This window comes from Camelus ferus, chromosome 13 (assembly GCF_009834535.1).
Source record: "Camelus ferus isolate YT-003-E chromosome 13, BCGSAC_Cfer_1.0, whole genome shotgun sequence".
Classification (NCBI taxonomy): domain Eukaryota; kingdom Metazoa; phylum Chordata; class Mammalia; order Artiodactyla; family Camelidae; genus Camelus; species Camelus ferus.
In genome coordinates, this window is record NC_045708.1 from 21,938,768 (window position 1) to 21,956,204 (window position 17,437).

At 50.6% G+C, this 17,437-nt stretch overlaps 1 long non-coding RNA gene across 1 annotated transcript; it reads right to left on the reverse strand.

Moving 5' to 3' along the window:
• Positions 1–11,897: 11,897 nt before the first annotated feature.
• LOC116668324 lies at positions 11,898–17,437 on the reverse strand. Its single transcript, XR_004325476.1, has 3 exons — positions 16,655–17,437; positions 14,403–14,517; positions 11,898–12,096 (listed from the first exon to the last, which is right to left on the reverse strand). It is a non-coding gene; the product is annotated as an uncharacterized LOC116668324 (long non-coding RNA).

Below are 17,437 nucleotides of genomic sequence, written 5' to 3' on the forward strand. Positions count from 1 at the left end.
AGTTATGAAAGCGCCTACTTTGTGTCAGGCCCTGGGCTAGGCTCTGGAGAGACAACCATGAACAAGACACACACTTACCGAGGAAGACACAAAACATAAGGGAGTGGTGCCCAACTAAACTTCAGCCAGCAGAGGTGTGCACAGGGTGGGGAAGCAGGACCCAGCCCAGGGGCCCTGGGGTGCCACCAGCTCTGCCACACACAGGTAGTGTGGCAACCCTCCTTCCTGGACCTCTGTTTCTTCATGTGAAGTGGAGAACATCTGCCCCCACCTCCCTTCCCCTAACTTTCTGGGAAGATGGCCAGGGAGGAAGAGCCCTCTCTCCCCCAAGGCCTTGGTTCTTTTGGACAGACCCACTTTCCAGAAGACCAAAGGGCCTATTTCTGCCAAAGCTGTAGGGACAGGCCTCAGGGCTGGGCATGGAGCCCTGATGACCTCACTGCCGGAGCAGGTGCAGAGGGAGGAGGGGAGTGGGATTGTTTCTGACTGAAGGTCACGGCCTTTAGACACAAGGCCTCCTCCTTTCTCAAACACTGAATGGCTAGAGACCCAGAGACCAGAGCTCTCTCCCTACATGGTCTTTATGATGGTGGAGAGCTGGGGCTGGGCCAACAGCTGCTGGCAGAGAGATGTAGGTTCTAATTCTGATTCCCGTGGGTACCAGCTATGTGGCTGTGAGCAATTCACTTAAGCCACCCAGTCTCAGTTTCATCTTGAAAATGGAGGGAATGGCAGTAATGACCACACAGAGGTGCTAGGGATCAGATGAGATAACGCATTTAAAATGCAGAGCACAGTAGACTGAAGAAATATTCACTGTCACTGCTGTTACCCTCTCCATGGACAGTGCAGGATTCCTCAGACCTGGTCTCAGCTCGGATCCTCACCTGCTGGGCCACCCAAAGCAGATTGCTTTGCTTCCCTAATCCTCAAATTTTCTCATTTCTGAGACAGTTTGAAACTGCTGCAGCTGTGAGGAAGGGGCTATAGAGGTCTTTAGGATGGGTTGAGGGGGACACTGCCAGAAAGTCCTTTTGCTTCCTCTCTTGGGTCCTGCCTAAGCTGAGCAGTGTGGTGCTTTGAGGAACTCTAGACAAACCCCAGGCCTGCTGTTCTCGCTGCTCAACCCCTGCCTCCCCACCACACTCAGACCTGGCTCACCAAAGTTGACTCCTAAGCCACTCGCACCCTATCTCCTTCCCACTCGACTTTTAGCCTTCTCCATTCAAAGTGTGTACAGCCTTCTCCTCGTTCCTCTGATTACCTGCACCCTCCCTGTCCTGGTATGCCCACTACATTTGGGGAAAGAGGAGCAAGGGGAGGGAATGTGAACCCTGTCCCTTATCCAGCCCCCCATTCTTGCCCTTGTCAGATCCAGTTGTGGATGTAACATCTGGCAGGCAGGACCAGCCCCTGCCAAGAGCAGCATCGCCCCAGCCCTCACCCTATGGTGATGTCACTGTTCTATGTTTCCACGGCAACCACAGGCTGGGAAGATGGAGAAGAGGAGAGATGAGTAACCAGAAGAGAGCCAATGAGATGGGCCGGCAGCACCGGATGATCTGTGGGGCCATGGGGAGGCGGGGAGAGGAAGGCCTACTCAGCACCTTCAGCTGTTCCCTGGCCCTCCCTGCTATCCGCACGCCTCTGCAAGGGGATGTGCTGCTGGCACAGGGAGAGATGCGAGAGGTAGGGGCCAAAGAAGCTGAGTGTGGAGGCTCTACTGACCCAGGGACGTAGAAGACACCCCTCATTTGCCCCTTCAGGGTCTAAATCAGTGGATGCTGACCACACCCACCCCAACCCCAGTACCTGCAACTAGAAATTTTTCTCTTTGGCTGGTAATAGGGGTGGGGCTCACTGACTCTGCCAGCCGTGGAATCAAGTCTTAGACAACCCTTTTCTCCACACCCTCCATACCCTTCCCTTGGTGCCTGGTCTATTCAGAAGCAGGATCTTTAGAAAGAGGCCTGGTTCTAAGTCCCAAGCCTGCCACTTACTAGCTAAAGATCCAGAGCAAGCACTTCCCCCTTCCAAGTTTCCTTTCCTCCCAAATGGAGGTGGGCCATCTACTACCCTAATCAACCTGAGGATTGAAGAAGATAACATACGGAAAGCCTAACACTCATTAACACTCAATGAATGGTGACCTCCTTCTTCCTTCTGGGTCTCCTCCCCAGGGCAGTTGACCCAGCGGTGCACAAGAATGAGCCCTTTGAGACTTGGAACCAATAGAAGAGGACCCCAGTGAATCTCCATCTCCTTCTGGCTGACATCATTGAGTGCCTTCAGATGCTGCAGAGAAGTTTCCTCATCCTCCCTTTCTTTTGAAAGAATTCATTTATTCCACCAGTCTCATCGAGCATCTGCCATGGCCAGGCCCTGTGCTGGGCCCAGTGGGGACCCAGGGTAAACAGCTGCAGCCTTGCCCTCCCTGAGCTCACAGTGTGGGAGGATTGCGGCCACAGTCAGTGGAATGGAGTGTTCTTTCTGCCACTAGGAAATTGCTTCCTCGTTCCCCAAGAGTTCTAGATACTGTGGGTCTGAAAGAACAAATAATGGCAAACGATAGAGGCTTACTCAACACCACTTTGCTTCTGAGAAACCACTGCCCATGGCAGGGTGCTCCCCGGAAGGAGAACAATGGCTCTCCTTGCCTGGGGTGGGGGAGGGGAGAGGGTGCTGCTCCAAGCGTTGGACAGTCACCCCTGCCCTCCCAGAAACCAGTTGACGTCCCTGTTGCTGACTGGATCAAGCTCAAACTCTTTAGCTTGTCTCATCTGTTGCACTAGTCTACTTTATTACTGAAATCCTATTCCAAGAGGAGTGCCTGGCAGACAGTAGGCATGAGTGAATGACCATTGACTAACTGAGTGAGTGAATGAGTATATTGAATGAATGAGTGAGTGAGTGAGTGAATCTATCTACCTCCCCAGCTTTAGGGCTCTGGAATGAGACTCACTATTCTGCCCCTGTTACACAGTAGCTGTGTGACCTCAGGCAAGTCACAATCTCTCTGGGTTTCCATTTCTCAATCTGCAAAAAGCACAATAGAATTCCTACCCAGCCAGGCCTCCCAAGGACTCTAGGAAGATAAGATAGGGTAAGTTTGGGAATGCAGTACAAAGGTTGTTTTTCTTCTCAGCCTACTTCCCTGGCTGCCATGGCCTTCAGCAGAAGACCCACATCCTTTGCCACGGCTCCACAGCCCCCATACTGTGGCTCCCACCTGCCTCTTCAAGCTCTCCACACTGCAGTCACTCTGCCCTTTATATGCCTTGAAGGGGTGCCATGTTTCTTGCTTGCTGTCTGCCTAGAATACTCTTCCTCCCCAGGCCTTACTCTTTTAGTTAATTCCTGTTCCCTTTTCAGCTCTCAGCTTAACTCTGCTTCCTCCAGGAAACCCCGTCCTCCCTGCCATAGCACGGTGTCCTGCTTTCATGGGGTCCCAATGAGACAGGAAGGGCAGGGGGCAGCCATTAAAGGAATGACACAGCAATAAGCACCAAGATGGCAAAAAAGTCAACTCCCAATAGACCTTGAGGCCCAAGATGGTAGGGGATTTGACTTCCAGTAGACCTTGAGCTTGAACATACGCCCACTGTAATATATTAGCATGGGAAATGGCACTCCTGCAGGTGCCATGACAGTTCCAAGGCCAACCATGAAAGGTCAAAAAGAGGGTGGTGGCCCAATTCCTGTGACTCCCCGCCCCCTTCCCCAAAGTAGTTGGAATAATCCTCTCACTTGTTAGCATACTTCACATTTCATATGCTAACAAGTGAGCCCATTAAAAACCAGCAACACCACACCTTGTGGCGTCTTGCTCCCTCACCCGTACTCTGTCTATGGAGTGCGTATCTACTTTTACTTTAACCACCCTCCCCCAAAACCTCGTGGTCTCTGGCCTTTTGAGATGGCCTATACTCAGTTTATGGAGTGTGCATCTCTCTGAATAAACCTACTTTACTCAACTGTGGCTTACTCTTGAATTCTTTCCTGCATGAAGCCAAGGACCCTCCCAGAGACTTACCTGGGACCTGGGACATGGCCATCTTCTTACACCCCATTTTCCTCTATCATCTTTATTTCAGAGTCTGTTCCCATTATACCTGAAATGGTGTGAGGGCTCCCCACTGTGCCCACAGGGCGTGGTGCAGGGCCGGCATGGATTTGTGGAGTGGACAGTCTCTCTTGAGCAAAGAAAGCTACTTGTCCTCATCAGTGTTCTGTTTGAAGTCTCCCCCTCCCCCAGGGTCCCACCCTTGTCTGTTGCTCTCAACTTTCCTCCTGCCAGAGTCTCCCTTCTCGTGTCCTCTTTCTCACTCCATCCCTGAGGGCCACCAGATGAGGCCCTCTCCTGTGCAGAGTGGGGCCCCAAGTACTCCCAGGGGAAAATTGCCCTTCTGGGCACATAAATGTAGCCTGAGCCTCCGAGGTAGTGTTACTGAACCAAAGTTCATGTGCCCAATGCACAGTGAGGCCAAACAAACCAGAACATTGAAGTTGGGAGCAGAGAAAGGTTTATTGCAGGGCCAAACAAGGAGGGCGAGCAGCTCAGGCTCGAAAAACCCGAACTCTTAGATGGTTTTGGGGGACAAGTTTTATAGACAAAATTTGGGATGAGGGCTGCAGGGTGTGTGACTTTCTTATTGGTTGGTGGTGAGGTAACAGGGCGGTATTGCAAGAATCTTGTGCTCTGCCTGAGGTTGCCATCCTGCACCTGGTTGGGGACCTTAGTTCCTACCGGAGGAACCAGGACCCTCCCTCATGGCTACACTATGTTCCTCCCTTAGTTTCTGCTTTCCCTCCCTTCTCTGATTAGCAAGTGTTTGGATCTGTCCTTTGGAACTCAGGGAAGGTGTAGGAGGCTGAATGAAGCCTATTTCTTACAAACAAGAAATGGGGGACATGGAAAAGATTTGTACCAGGGAGGACCCCACAGGGTCCTGCTGTTTCAATAGATCTCTTTGGGGAAAAGGCAGTTCGCAGGAAGTAATCAAACAAGACTTGGGGCTACCCCTGGCTCCTTCCCAGAACTACTCCTCTATCAAATGAAAAATTTGCCTCTGAAAAAAATACAACTGATATTGGATTAAGCAAAGTATAATTAGCCAGGTTAAACCTAACGCTTACAAAGCAGTACCTCACACCATCCTGAGGTCCGTGACATGCTCAAGTGTCATGTGACCTGGCACCAAACAGATGGTTCAATGGTCACTCCCCTGAGTGCACTTCAATCAGGAGTAGCTTGCCCAAGATTCTGGAAAATTTCAGGCAGCTCCAGGAGACCTAATGCGCCTGGCTGGTGTGGACATGTGAGCGCTGTTTGTCCTTAGGTGAAGAGAGCTGGCAAGCCATGGCGGGGGGCCTGGCAGGGAATGAGTGTTAGCCTCGGAAGCCTGGGGCCAGAGATGTTCTAGGAAGCAGGTATAGAGCCAAGGCTGTTGGTCTGGCTTGGGCTTTTTAGGGGCCTAGGAGTTTGGGGTTGGCTGGAGGTCAGTGAGGGGCAGCATCCCCTGGCTCAGTAATAAATAGACACTAGATAGGAAGAGTGAACAGTCCTTTGCAGGAAGGACTGGGTAGGCTTCTGGACAACCAGGACTGGAGCCCATGGTGAGACATTTCCCCTCTTCTAGGGGTGGGAGGTGACAAGACTGAGAAATTACAAGGCTGGGATCAGAGTCAGGAGGGATGATGTCAAATGACCAAGGCTGGCCTCCCTGCAATGGGCCATCCGATGCAGGGGTAAGAAGAGCCCAGGGCAGCATCAGGAGTCAAGCGCTGGCTCTCCATGTGGCTCCGTCTGGTCGCCTTCTCCATTTGGTGAACCAGCATATGAGCTGCCAGGGACAGGGGGCTGGGTATGGAGAGATTGCTGGTAGGGCAGTTGGGAGACATGATACCAGCTCTGTGAACATGACCAGTCAATCTCTGTGCCTATTTCCTTCTCTGTGTGATGGGGTTAGTAATCTCCACCCTTCAGGGTTGTTGGAAGGGACAAATAAGACTGTGGGCAGTTGAGAAGCTTTGTATGCTGTGGTGCAGAAAATGATTGCTGCCATTGAAGTGTTAGAGCAGGCAGATGGCTGGATATGAGCAGAGAAAGGGGGATGCAGGCCAAATGGCAGGAACAGAGCAAAAAAGGACGGGCACGGGCCAAATGCAGGAAACTCTACATCGTGTATACCACAGGGGTCCCTGGGCAGAGAAGGAAAAGCAGGAACCTCTGGGCTGATAAACGGTCACAAATTTGGGGATGACAAGTGGCCTGGAGGCTGACAAAGAAAGGTGGGAAAAGGCAGGAATCACCAGTGTCCAAATGTAACCTTTTGCTCATTATGCCCTCAGATCAATAAAGTTAGCCTTGCAGATCAGAAGTACCCATCATGCACCAACGCCATGACACTTCCGATCCAGACTAAATAAGGGCAAAAATCCCTCCTCCCTTCGGGAAGATGGAGTTGGGATGAAAATCAGGGATAATGATCCCAAACCTTTCCCTCCCCAATGAATATTCCACCCATTCATTTTTATCCTCTATGTAACCAACTTGCCAAAGAAACTCAGGGCAGCTGCTCACCTCAGCCTGTCCGCTCTCCCCTTGAGAGTGGGCTATCTATCCCTTAATAAACCTCCATTTTACTTTCTTAATCTTTGGGTCTTGTCTCTGAATTCTTTCCACGGCAGGACAAGAACCTAGTCACCAGCCATAGACAGAGCCCTTACCAAGTGCCAATCACTGGACTTAGCAGTTTTCTGTCTTTCAACTCTTGTAATCCTAACGATAACCCAGTGATGTAGGTCGTTATCCCCATCACCCACGTACACATGAGATTTGGGCCCAGCAGACTGGTTCTAGAGTTTGTATGGCTTCACCACTATGCTGCATTGCCCTTCCCTGTAACCATCTTCGCCCCATCTTGCTCTGCAACCTTGGGCCACTCTCTTTTTCTTCAGTGTCCCCACCTCCATGGTGGGGGGCTGGGCCAGATGATCTCCTTAATCCTTCCAGCTTTGGCGGCTGGTAGTTCAGGAAGGGAAGTTCCAAGTGGGGAAGAGGGTGAGTTGGAGCCAAAGCGGGGAGAGGGCAAATGTTTCCAGCATCTCTGTCCCAATCCCGCCCCTCCTTCGTGGGTAGACTAGCAGGTCCCCTTTGCCCTACAAGTTCTGGGGCCAAGGGAGCAGGTGATGCTTAGCCCCAGCCTGAAATACTCACTGGTCACTGAGGGTCACTGAACTCTGAGTGCCAGGACTGTCCACCTCGGCTAGCAGACCTCAGAGGGCAGCGAGGTGACAGCCAGCCAGAGCCACACCTCCTAGTCTCCACCCAGCCATTCCGGGCCCCCACCTTCTTACTCAGGGTCAGTTTATCTGGGCACCAGGCCAGTCTGGGGCTTGGGATAGGGCTATTTCTAGATGTCCTCCTTGTCTCCTTGGTCTGGGCTTCTAGCCAGCTCAGGACACCCACATAAACCACACATACACACACACACTCTCTCATTGAACTCGATTACCACTGGCTTGGTGTCTGGCCTTGTATAGGGTACTGACAGTCAACAAATAGCCCAGACTCGACTCTCACCCTTTTGAGAGATGGGAGAAGTGAATGTGTCTACAGATTATGACAATGCAGAAAGGCTATCGGTATCCCAGAGGGCTGTACCCAGACCATGGAAGACCAGAGGAGGGGACAGCTCATTATGCCAGGAGGGTCAGGAAAGGCCTCATGTGGAAGATGCCCTTTGGACTGGGTCTTGAAGAATACATTGGGATCTGCCAGGTGGGAGAGAAACTGGGGAGGCAGAGGAAAGGGAATAGGTAAGCAAGGGTGAGATTTTTCCTGATGGTTGATCTGGGATGAGGGCAGAGGATAGAAGTGGCAAGTGATGAGACTGGGAGGATAGTTTAGGGCCGGACAAGAAAAGGCTTTGCCCATCATGGAGGAGGCTAGCCTTTCTTCTGAAGAAATGGGGAGTCATGGAAGATCTGGGGCAGGGCAGCACCATGATCTGACACATGTTAAGAGTTCTCTGGCTCTTGTGTGGAGCCTGGACCGGAGACTGGTTAGGAGGCTGTGGCAGCCATCCCAGTCTGCTCACTCACACCCACAGCCGTCCGGAAGGGGAACAGGAACACACCTCTCCTAATTAAAGGCGTGACTGGGCAGCTGCACACATCTCTCCCTGGGTCAGAAATTAGTCACACGTCCACATGCAAGTGAGACTGGGCAACATGGTCATTCTTCTAAACAGCCTGTTAGTCTAGAAAAAGGAGAGAATGGATATCAGGGGACCAGAGGTCTCTGATATAGTAGTTACAAGTCTCTCTCTGAAATCAGACTTCCTGAGTTTCAGTCCTGCCTTGCCGCTTACTGGCCATGTGGCCAGGTCACTTGCTCTCTGTGTGCCTCAGTCGCCTCCCCTGAGGGTACAGTGAGCTAACACACCAAGTCCGAGGGCGGAGCCTGGCACATAGTGAGGCCCAGAGCTGTCTCTGGTTTCTGAGGAAAGGGAGTGTTTTGGGGACAGGTAATGCCTGAGTTCCCTGAGGCACCCATGGGAGCGGATGTATGGCCAGGGCCCCAGGACTATTTAGCCCTTTCCTTTAAACCCCATGGTTTAGCTGAGGCAGAGGATGCTGGGAGCAGGGCATGGGAGTCCGGGAGTGGGGGATATCAGTTTTGGAAAGAATTCAAGAATACATGGCCCAAGAAAAGATACGTCTGGACCTAGGATCTTCAGACACTGCCCAGCCCGGAGCCCCTTCCCCTCGCAGGACAGCAGACCTCCCAGGACCAGGAGCAGCTGGTTTCTTTTGAGTCAAGGGCACTTGAAACAGGGCTCAAGGGCTCAGACACATAGCTGCTGTGTGACCCCAGGCCTCCAGCCACCATTGCCCTCTCTGGACCTGGGTCTTCCCATTTGGAAGCTGGGATCACTTACTCCTGCCTTCCTGCCACGTAACTGTGAAGACTGCATATTAGTCCTGGCTCTGGAATTGGGTTGCACCTGCAAAGCTGAGCGCCTGGTGGGATGGGTTGCTGCAGATGACAGGGCGCCCTCTCCTGGGAAGGGGGAGCACTGCAGTTTTGTCCCACCTCCCCACTGTGGCCTGTGCTCCCTTCCCCAGGCTACTGGCTGTGAAGCAGGGTGAGATAAGAGAGCTGATGTGGGAGCGAGAGAAGAACCTAGAAGGCTGGGGGTGGGAGGGAGGAGTAGGGGGAAGATATAGCAACTTCAGGAAAGAAGCATAGTGGTAAGATTGAGAGCTCGCAGGCTGGGAGGAGAAGCTTAATGTGAGTGGGGAGCTGTCTAGAGTTAGCCTTGGAGAGATCCATTCTTCAGGACCTGATGGGGTGCTTGCTGAGGGCAGGCGCTGTGCCTCATTCACCTCTCTGTCCACCTCCAGGACACGGCATAAGCCCCCACAGAAAATAGGTCTGCTGTCAGAGTTCCTTGGCTGCCTGAGCAGCCTCCTTTCCCTACCCTCTGCCCTGGCCTTCAGGAAGCCCCCCACCCAGACTCTGCTCAGAGGAAGATCTGAAAGTCAGCCTTGAGCGGAAAGAAATGCAGCTAGGGAGGCAGGAGACCGGGTCCCAGGCAAGACACCCTCATTGCCTTGCTCTGTGTCCTGGGACAAACCTCTTGCCCTGTGGAGCGGTCTTCCCATCTGACCAGCACGAGGAGGCGCTGTGGTTTGAGAGCCATTTCACACCAGAGACTCCTATCTTTAAACAAGTTCTTAGGTGGAAGTCCAAGAGGTGAAACGTAGAGCAGAGCTGCACCAGTGGATGCCAGGAGGGGGCCTGGAACCTACCTGTGTGGTCTAGCGGGCCGGCAAGGCCAGTGTGAAGAGCACCAGGATGGATGCTTGGATCTCTGTGGGGCTGGCTGCCCTACTGCTGCCTGTCCCTTCTGCAGCCTAGGGGTGGGGGCGGGGACGGTGGTGAGGAGATGGGTGTCTAAGTAGCTTCGGCAAAGAGCAGGCAGAGTCCCTCCCCGGTTGCCCTTCTATTTCTGGGAGCCAACCTCACCCACAAAGATACAGTGATCCTTTCTGGGGTCCCTGGGATGGTAGGAGGAGCCCCAGAGAAAACCCTCAGATTTCAGGGCCTCTGGATGCTTAGCAGGGCTTGGAGTCCTGAGTAGGAGGATAAGGAGAGAAGAAATGAGGGGAAACCATGAGATTTGGCATCAGGAAGTGCCTGGTGCCGCCGGGTTAAGTGATCTGGGGCAGCCACTGCCCCTCTCTGGGTCTCAGTTTCCCCGTCTGTATGGGGAAATTTGATGCTATCCTCAAACCCTCTCATTTGTGACTGGGGGAAGGATGGGGTGGGGTTGGAAACTGTGCTGTGGGTCTGAGTTTCCTAAGAGAGACGGGATTCTGCTTGTAATTCAGAGGCAGGGGTGGTGGGTACGGCACCAGAGGCATGGAGGGGCTGGGGTGGTGGTGATCTGGGCTAGCAGGAAGGCTTAGTTTGAGCCTGGATTCTACCACTGAATCAGTGTGTGTTGTCTGCACTTGGGGCCACATTCTCCCCATCTGTGTAAGGGGACCAGATCCAGGAGTCAGTGACTGTGTCTGGAAGCAGACTGGGGCAGGGGTCTGGAACTGACCCAGGGCCAGGGTCCCACTGTGCAGAGAGCCAGGAATGGCTGTCACAGGTACGGGGAACCTGAGAGTCAGGTAGGATGCAAGTGCTGAAGGCAACTTAGGGGTCAGGTGGTTTACAGGTGGCCCGAGGAAGGCCACCAGTTGTCCAGGGTCCCAGAATGGGCTGGGGGTGGAGCCAGGCCCAGAACCAGGACTCCTGACCACCCGTGTCAGCTTTTCCTCACAGGAAGCCCTGATTGGGAAGTGCAGGAGCAATCTGAGAAGTGAGGAGACTGACCCCTCCCTGATCCCTGGGGAGCAGGGAGGACAGAGGTGACACCTGTGGAGATCGTGGCGCACAGTGTAAGCCCAGACAGCGTGGCTTCCTCTCCTCTGTGCCAGGGACTGGTGATCTGGGAGTTTCCAGCTGCCTTTCCTATCTTCCCACAGGGGTGGGGCTGGGGGTGCAATGGGGCATTGGGATTGTGTAGAGGCAGGGGCATGAGTCTGGGCTGAGGATACAGGGAGGAACTGAGAACAGAGGCTTTTCCCTGCATCTGGGGTGGGATGGGGTAGGTTTGCCTTGCAGTTTCTGGAATTCCCACAAAGACCAGCATTCCTCAAATCCCGAGGAAGAGACATCCCAGGCATGTACCTGCACACACACACACACATACACACACACATAACCACACTCAAAACCAACTCACATGTCACCTACCCTTGACTGGTTACACAATTGGTGGGATCCAGTGCAAGTGAAAATGTTGGCCCCTCGTTAAAAAATTATGCAGAATTTCAAGATGATGACAGCAAGCATTAAACCAAGAGCAAGGTCCTTCTGAGTGCAGGGCCCTGTTCAACAGCATAGATCTCACACCCATGAAGCTGACCACATCCCTAGACCCGCCACCACTGAGGCACACACTCCTCTCCCTCCAGGAACACACAATTGCAACCAGGTCCCGGATTGCTGGAGCCTTGCACTGAGCCAGAGCCCTTCCCAGCTGGGCAGGTCCAGCTGCCCCCACCAGGGCTGCCGCAGTCCCCTTACACCCACCCCTCATCTTGGCTGCCATGATGTCTTCCACCCACCTACTCCACACACCACCCTGCCTGCTGGCTTGGAGGTGGATGACATAGGACAGGGCGATGCCAACTCCTCCACCCACCCTGCCTGCCAGCCTGCAGGGGAGCAGCTGTCAGTGAGATGCCCATAGTAGAAATAATATCCAACACTTGAACATTTACCATGCCCCAGGCGCTTCTAACACTTTACAAATATTAACTCATTTCATCCTCACAACTTTATGAGCTGGCTCTTGTTATATGTCACCATTTTGCAGATAAGGAAACTGAGGCACAGAAAAGTTAAGTCTCCTGTCTGAGATCACACAGTTAGGAAGGGAGCTGGGATTTGAATCCAAGCTGTCAATTGTTGCCATGGCGCTGCACCAGGAAGTATGTCAGGCACTGTGAACCCAGAGCTCCCAGGGCCTCCTGTGAAAGGAAGAAAAAAGGTGATTATGATGTACCATCACCTTGACCAGGACCCAGGGACAACCCCGGAGCCGTGGCTGGGATCAGACAGCAGAAACAGAGATGATTGCCTTAATTACAGTCTCACTATTTAGGAGATGTCTGAGCTAGAAATATATCCCTTTTTTCTTTCTAAAAACAGAAATGTCAAATATATAATGAAGGCTCCTTTTCACTGACAACGGTTTACATGGGTGGAAAATGGAGAGTCCACATGGTGGCCAGTTATGGAAAAGACTTTCCCACTAACTGGAATGAAGGGAAACGCATTGTGCCAGCGAGTCCTGGGCGTCCAACTGGCCTCCTTTAATATCATAGACCTTCCCATACCTACCCACCTTCTTCCAGAGTTGCTCCTCTCCACTCGGTGTGGCCCCCGAGCGCCGGTCTGAACCCTGTGACTCCGCCCCTTCACATCCTGGCCATGACTGATTGGTCCAGGAATGCGTACCCGGTCCAAGCGGACCAATCAGATCTTTTGTCTAGGGATTGCGGATCTGTTTGTCAGTCGGCTTGGGCTGGTCCCTTACCTAAGAACAGGTAAACCTAGAGCAACTGCCTTCACCTTCACTGTTGCTTACACCAAAGAAAAGAGGCCAGAAGCTGTGTACAGGAGAAGAAAAGAATAAAGTAGGGATGAAAGGATATGTGGGGGCTGCCATTTCTCTTCCTCCCCTGCATCCTTCCATAAGATAACTCCTGCTTTTGTTTCAGTTAGCCTGAGAAACTGCTGTTACTTGCAGTCCAACAGCCTTTTCTAAGTTTAAACTGGAAAACGTCAAAGAAAAATACCACAAAGTCCCTGAATGTGCTAGTTGTATTGGCATTGTTGAAAATGACAGACCCCAAAGGCACAGAGGTCCCTGTGTCCTGGGAGTGTCTCCAAAGGACGTTTGAAGTCATCTGTCTCTTTGTCTTGAAAATACTTCCCACAGTGGAGAGGGCTTTCCCAAGAAGATATGAAACCAAGTGTCCTTACTGAGTTTATGATTAATCACTCTATCCAAAACTTATTCCCTTTGTTGTCCCCACTGACCTCAAACCTGTGCTAACTGAACACTCATCAACCAGAGTCAGATAACTAAAATTGCTGTTGTCAGGAACATCGTTAATGTACTAAAATTGCTATGATAGATAACCATCATTAATGTACAAATTCAGGTTGTTTCTCCAGGGCAACATAAGCTCACAGACTCACGAGCCATGGACCAACTGGCCAGAGAATCATAAACCAGAAACACCCTGGCTCCTGAAACTAAGAAATGTCACAGAAATGTCACGAGACAATGATTAATCCCAGCCTCTTTGTTCTTCCCCTTAAAAGGAAACCCCAACACAAAGGCCAAGCTGGAGTGAATCTGAGGCTTGTCTCCCATTCCCTTGCATGGTCGGCCCCCTGCAATAAACCCTTACTTTGCCACAAGCTCCTGCTGTCAGAGTTTGGCTTTCTGCATGCACCGCAGGCACACGAGCCCTTTGCTCAGTTTCAGAAATGTGCTTTGCAAAGGACTCTATTAAACTTGGATCTGTCCTTGGGGGAGGGTATAGCTTAGGTGGTAGAGCGCATGCTTAGCACCTAGGGGGTCCTGGGTTTAATCCCCAAGTACCTTCATTAAAAATAAATATATAAATAAACCTAATTAGCTTCCCCCACCAAAAAAACTTGGATTTGTTCGGTGGTGTGCCCACAAATATTTGACAATTGTTTCTTCAGGAATCCAACTGTAGACATTATATAGATATGCATATATATTTATTATAAATTTTACTGATATAAAGGATGTGTAGAACAGAATTTACAAATAACAACATGATGTAGGAACTGTTGATTGTAAATTCCATATTGTCAATTGATTCACCAGAAGGCTTTTGCTAATTTTTTTTTTTTTTTTTGGCTGAGCACGCACTCTACCACTAAGCTCAACCTTCCTGCTTTTGTTAATTTTTGCCCAACTCTAGTATTTCTAGTCAACCAGCGGTTACAATTCAACTAAAATTTGAAACGGAGCTGCATTCCAGCCTGTACTAACTCTCTTCCCAATAAATGTATTGCCATATAGTCTGATACATGATCTACTGTTACACTATTCTCACTCTCCCGTAAATATATCCATTAAACTGAAACCTCTTTCAGCTTCAGCACTTCAATTTAGTTTGCACTGTTACTATTTGGTCCATCATTTTCTTTAGTCTAGAAAGTCAACAAAACAACAAAGCAAGGCCTGATTTGTAACCTTTGCCAATTCCCGTGTTGTAAATACTCCCACCTTGGCCGACCTCAAGTTACCAACGTGATGTCACCAAGGACAGAGTTGGGAAGAGGTGTGTGGAAGTGCACCGTCATGTCAAATTCCACTGTCAGCTACGATAGGTGCAGATAACCTCAAGAGAACAGAGAATAGTGAAGGGTAGTAAAATCATTAGGAAGGCATGACTTTTGAGGATTATTTTTATATACTTTATATATATATATATGTATTTTTTTTTTTTACTTGTAGCAAGTATTACTATCAAACCCCACTCATTGGGCCAGAGACCCTTGTAGTGTTAATGAAAAACTTGTCTCTCATGTATATATTTCTTTTTGGGGGGGGGTTAAAAAAATCTTCATTGGATTATCTGTTAGTTATTATCAGAACACAATTAACCCAAACACTAGAAATATAGTACACAATTTGATAAATAGCTATTAAATATTAAAAGTAAACATTTATTACAAGTGTACTTCTTCAACAAATGGCTAGGGATTTTTTTCTAATTCATTTATATTTCTGGATGAAAATGAATTCCACAAAGAGATAGAATTCAGCATTAAGTCTATTCCCATTGTTTGCTCTTATAGATGTAAGTAATGATAAACATTCATATAAACAAGTAACTTTCATGTATATATTTCTTAATTGTAAATTTATGCGATTGAATTTTGAATAATGCCCATTCAACAACCAGCTTGCGAAATTCCTGGAACTTTAGCAGCTGGTTCCTGCTAGTTGGCGTAAAGCAGTTCTGGCGCACTGCTGGTCTAGTCTCCTCCCAAACGCATCCCATGAGACACTGTCAACAAAAGGGGCCCTATGACTGGAGTGACTGTGGTGAAGCCACATTTTCCCTGGGGGTGGTTTGAGCTGGTTTGTGACTTGGAGCAGAGGAAGAAACTTGGAGCAATGACTTCGTTAAACTCAAAGACACATCAACACAGCCAGTTTGGCACAGCCATTTTGATCCTGTCATTTCAAAATGTGAGATTTTTAAAAAAATTATTAAGTCCTCAACAGACATCCCTGACCCTTGGCCTCAGTCCATCTTTGCACCCCATTCTGTGTCTGAGACTCACCAAGCTTATCACAGTCTATAGTTGCCTATTTTCGACCCAGCACCCAGAGAAGCAGCCCTTCTCGCTTTTATTCCTTTTTTTAGTTTAATTTTTGTTTGCTTTTGGTGGGGAGAGGGAAGTAATTAGGCTTATTTATTTATTTTTAGAGGAGGTAGTGGGGATTGAACCCAGGACCTCATGCATGCTAAGCATGTACTCTACCACTTGAGCTATACCCTCCCCCGAGCCAGCCCTTCTTGTTTGCTGGGTTTTTCCATCTCCATCACCACTTGCTCGTCCGTAAAACTTCCACTAAGATTGTGATCTCTGCACAAGCCAATGTGATGGGGAAAACCGTTTAATTTTAAAAGAATGCAGTACCTGTTATACTCCTCCTCATCCTTCAAAGCCCCACTCACATGTCACCTTTCTGATATTTCATTTTCCAGCACTGCTGTGGCTATGACTTGTCCATATTCCTGTTATATTTACTCAGACAAGAATGTGAAGGTTTGTTTACTAATCAGTGCCATTGACTAGGCTGTGAATTTTTCCTCAAGGGCAAAGGCTGTGTCTGTCATGTATGCTACTGTGTGGCCAGTGGCCAGTACAGGGTCTGGCCCTGAGGGTTTTCTCAGTAAATATGTTAAGTTAAAAAAACGGAATATATATTCCATGCCATGGGGCTTCCTATAAGCCCTGGGAGATGATTTCGACCTGGTCCTTCCCTCAAGGAAGCTCTCCTTGAGGCCCCTTGCACCTCCTCTTAATCTCTCTAAATACATATTTCCCACTTGGCCCCCTAAATGTCAGAGCCAGAGGGGTCCTGGGGCTGTTTGGTCCTATTAACTTGGGCAGATGGGGAAACTGAGGTTCGGGGAAGGACAGGGACTTGCCTGAGCTCACACAGCTCATTCATAGGCTAGAAAACAAGCTTTACACCTCCCAGATCGGGGTTCATCTGATAGCTCCCTTCTTAGAGGTAGAGAAGCAGGCCTAGACAGAAGATGAGCACAAACTCACACAGCAATTGAGGGGCAGAGCCAAGGTTCGGGAATTCTGTCCCACCCAGATCTCCCCCGTTCCTTTCCCTTCCTTTGAGGACTGGCAATGAGACTTGCGGGTGCCGCCTCCATGTACCCAGGATCAGGGATCAAGACGGAGGATTCCTCCGGTTCTCACCCGGGAGTTGAGGGAGGCACTCACCAGTTTGTCCACTAGAGGGCACAACGGAGCCCGACTAGGAGAGCGGTCCTCTCACTGAGCCTCCAGCCTCGGTTCTTCTGTATTTAGTCCAGATGGGAAAACAGAGGCTTTGGCAGGAGAGTGACTTGCCGAGGTCACCCTGAGAGCCAGAGGCAGAGCTGGCACTTGACCTGGACCTCTTGATACCAATCAGGTGCATTCCTTGGGCGGCGGAACGTGGCCTGAGGGCGGGGCTTCTCCGCCCGTTCGAGGTCCCCGCTTCCCCAGTCCCCTTAATCTTCCTCGCCCCATCACCCCCCCATCCCCCTGCCTGGCCCCACACCAAGCTGTGCTGAGCCGCATCCCCGGCTGGCATGACACTGCAGCTCTCCCTGAGACACACGGGCCAGTGCTGTGCCCCAGCCCTCACCCCTGCTTTGTCCAGGGCACCCCACCCTCCCCCGTGCCCCCTGTCATCAACACAGGTCTTTGTGGCTTCGGAAATGTTGTCGCTCTCTCTGCTTGCCTGCTTTGGGTGGGTGGAGAAGAGGGCTGGCCTGGGGTCAGGCGGGGTGGGCTCCAGTCACACGAGCTACTCAGGCGCAGCAGACTCTTGGTGCTTCAGTTTCCTTGTCTGCAAAGCAGAGATTATAGCAGTTCTATCTCAAGGGGGTTTTGAAAGGATTAAATGAGATAACACATCAAGACTGAAACCTGCATAGCATCTGGGAGAGCCGGTGAAACCCTCTTCACAGAAGACAGAGGCCCAGAGAGGTCGGATAAGGAGGGAACTTCCGAGTCGAG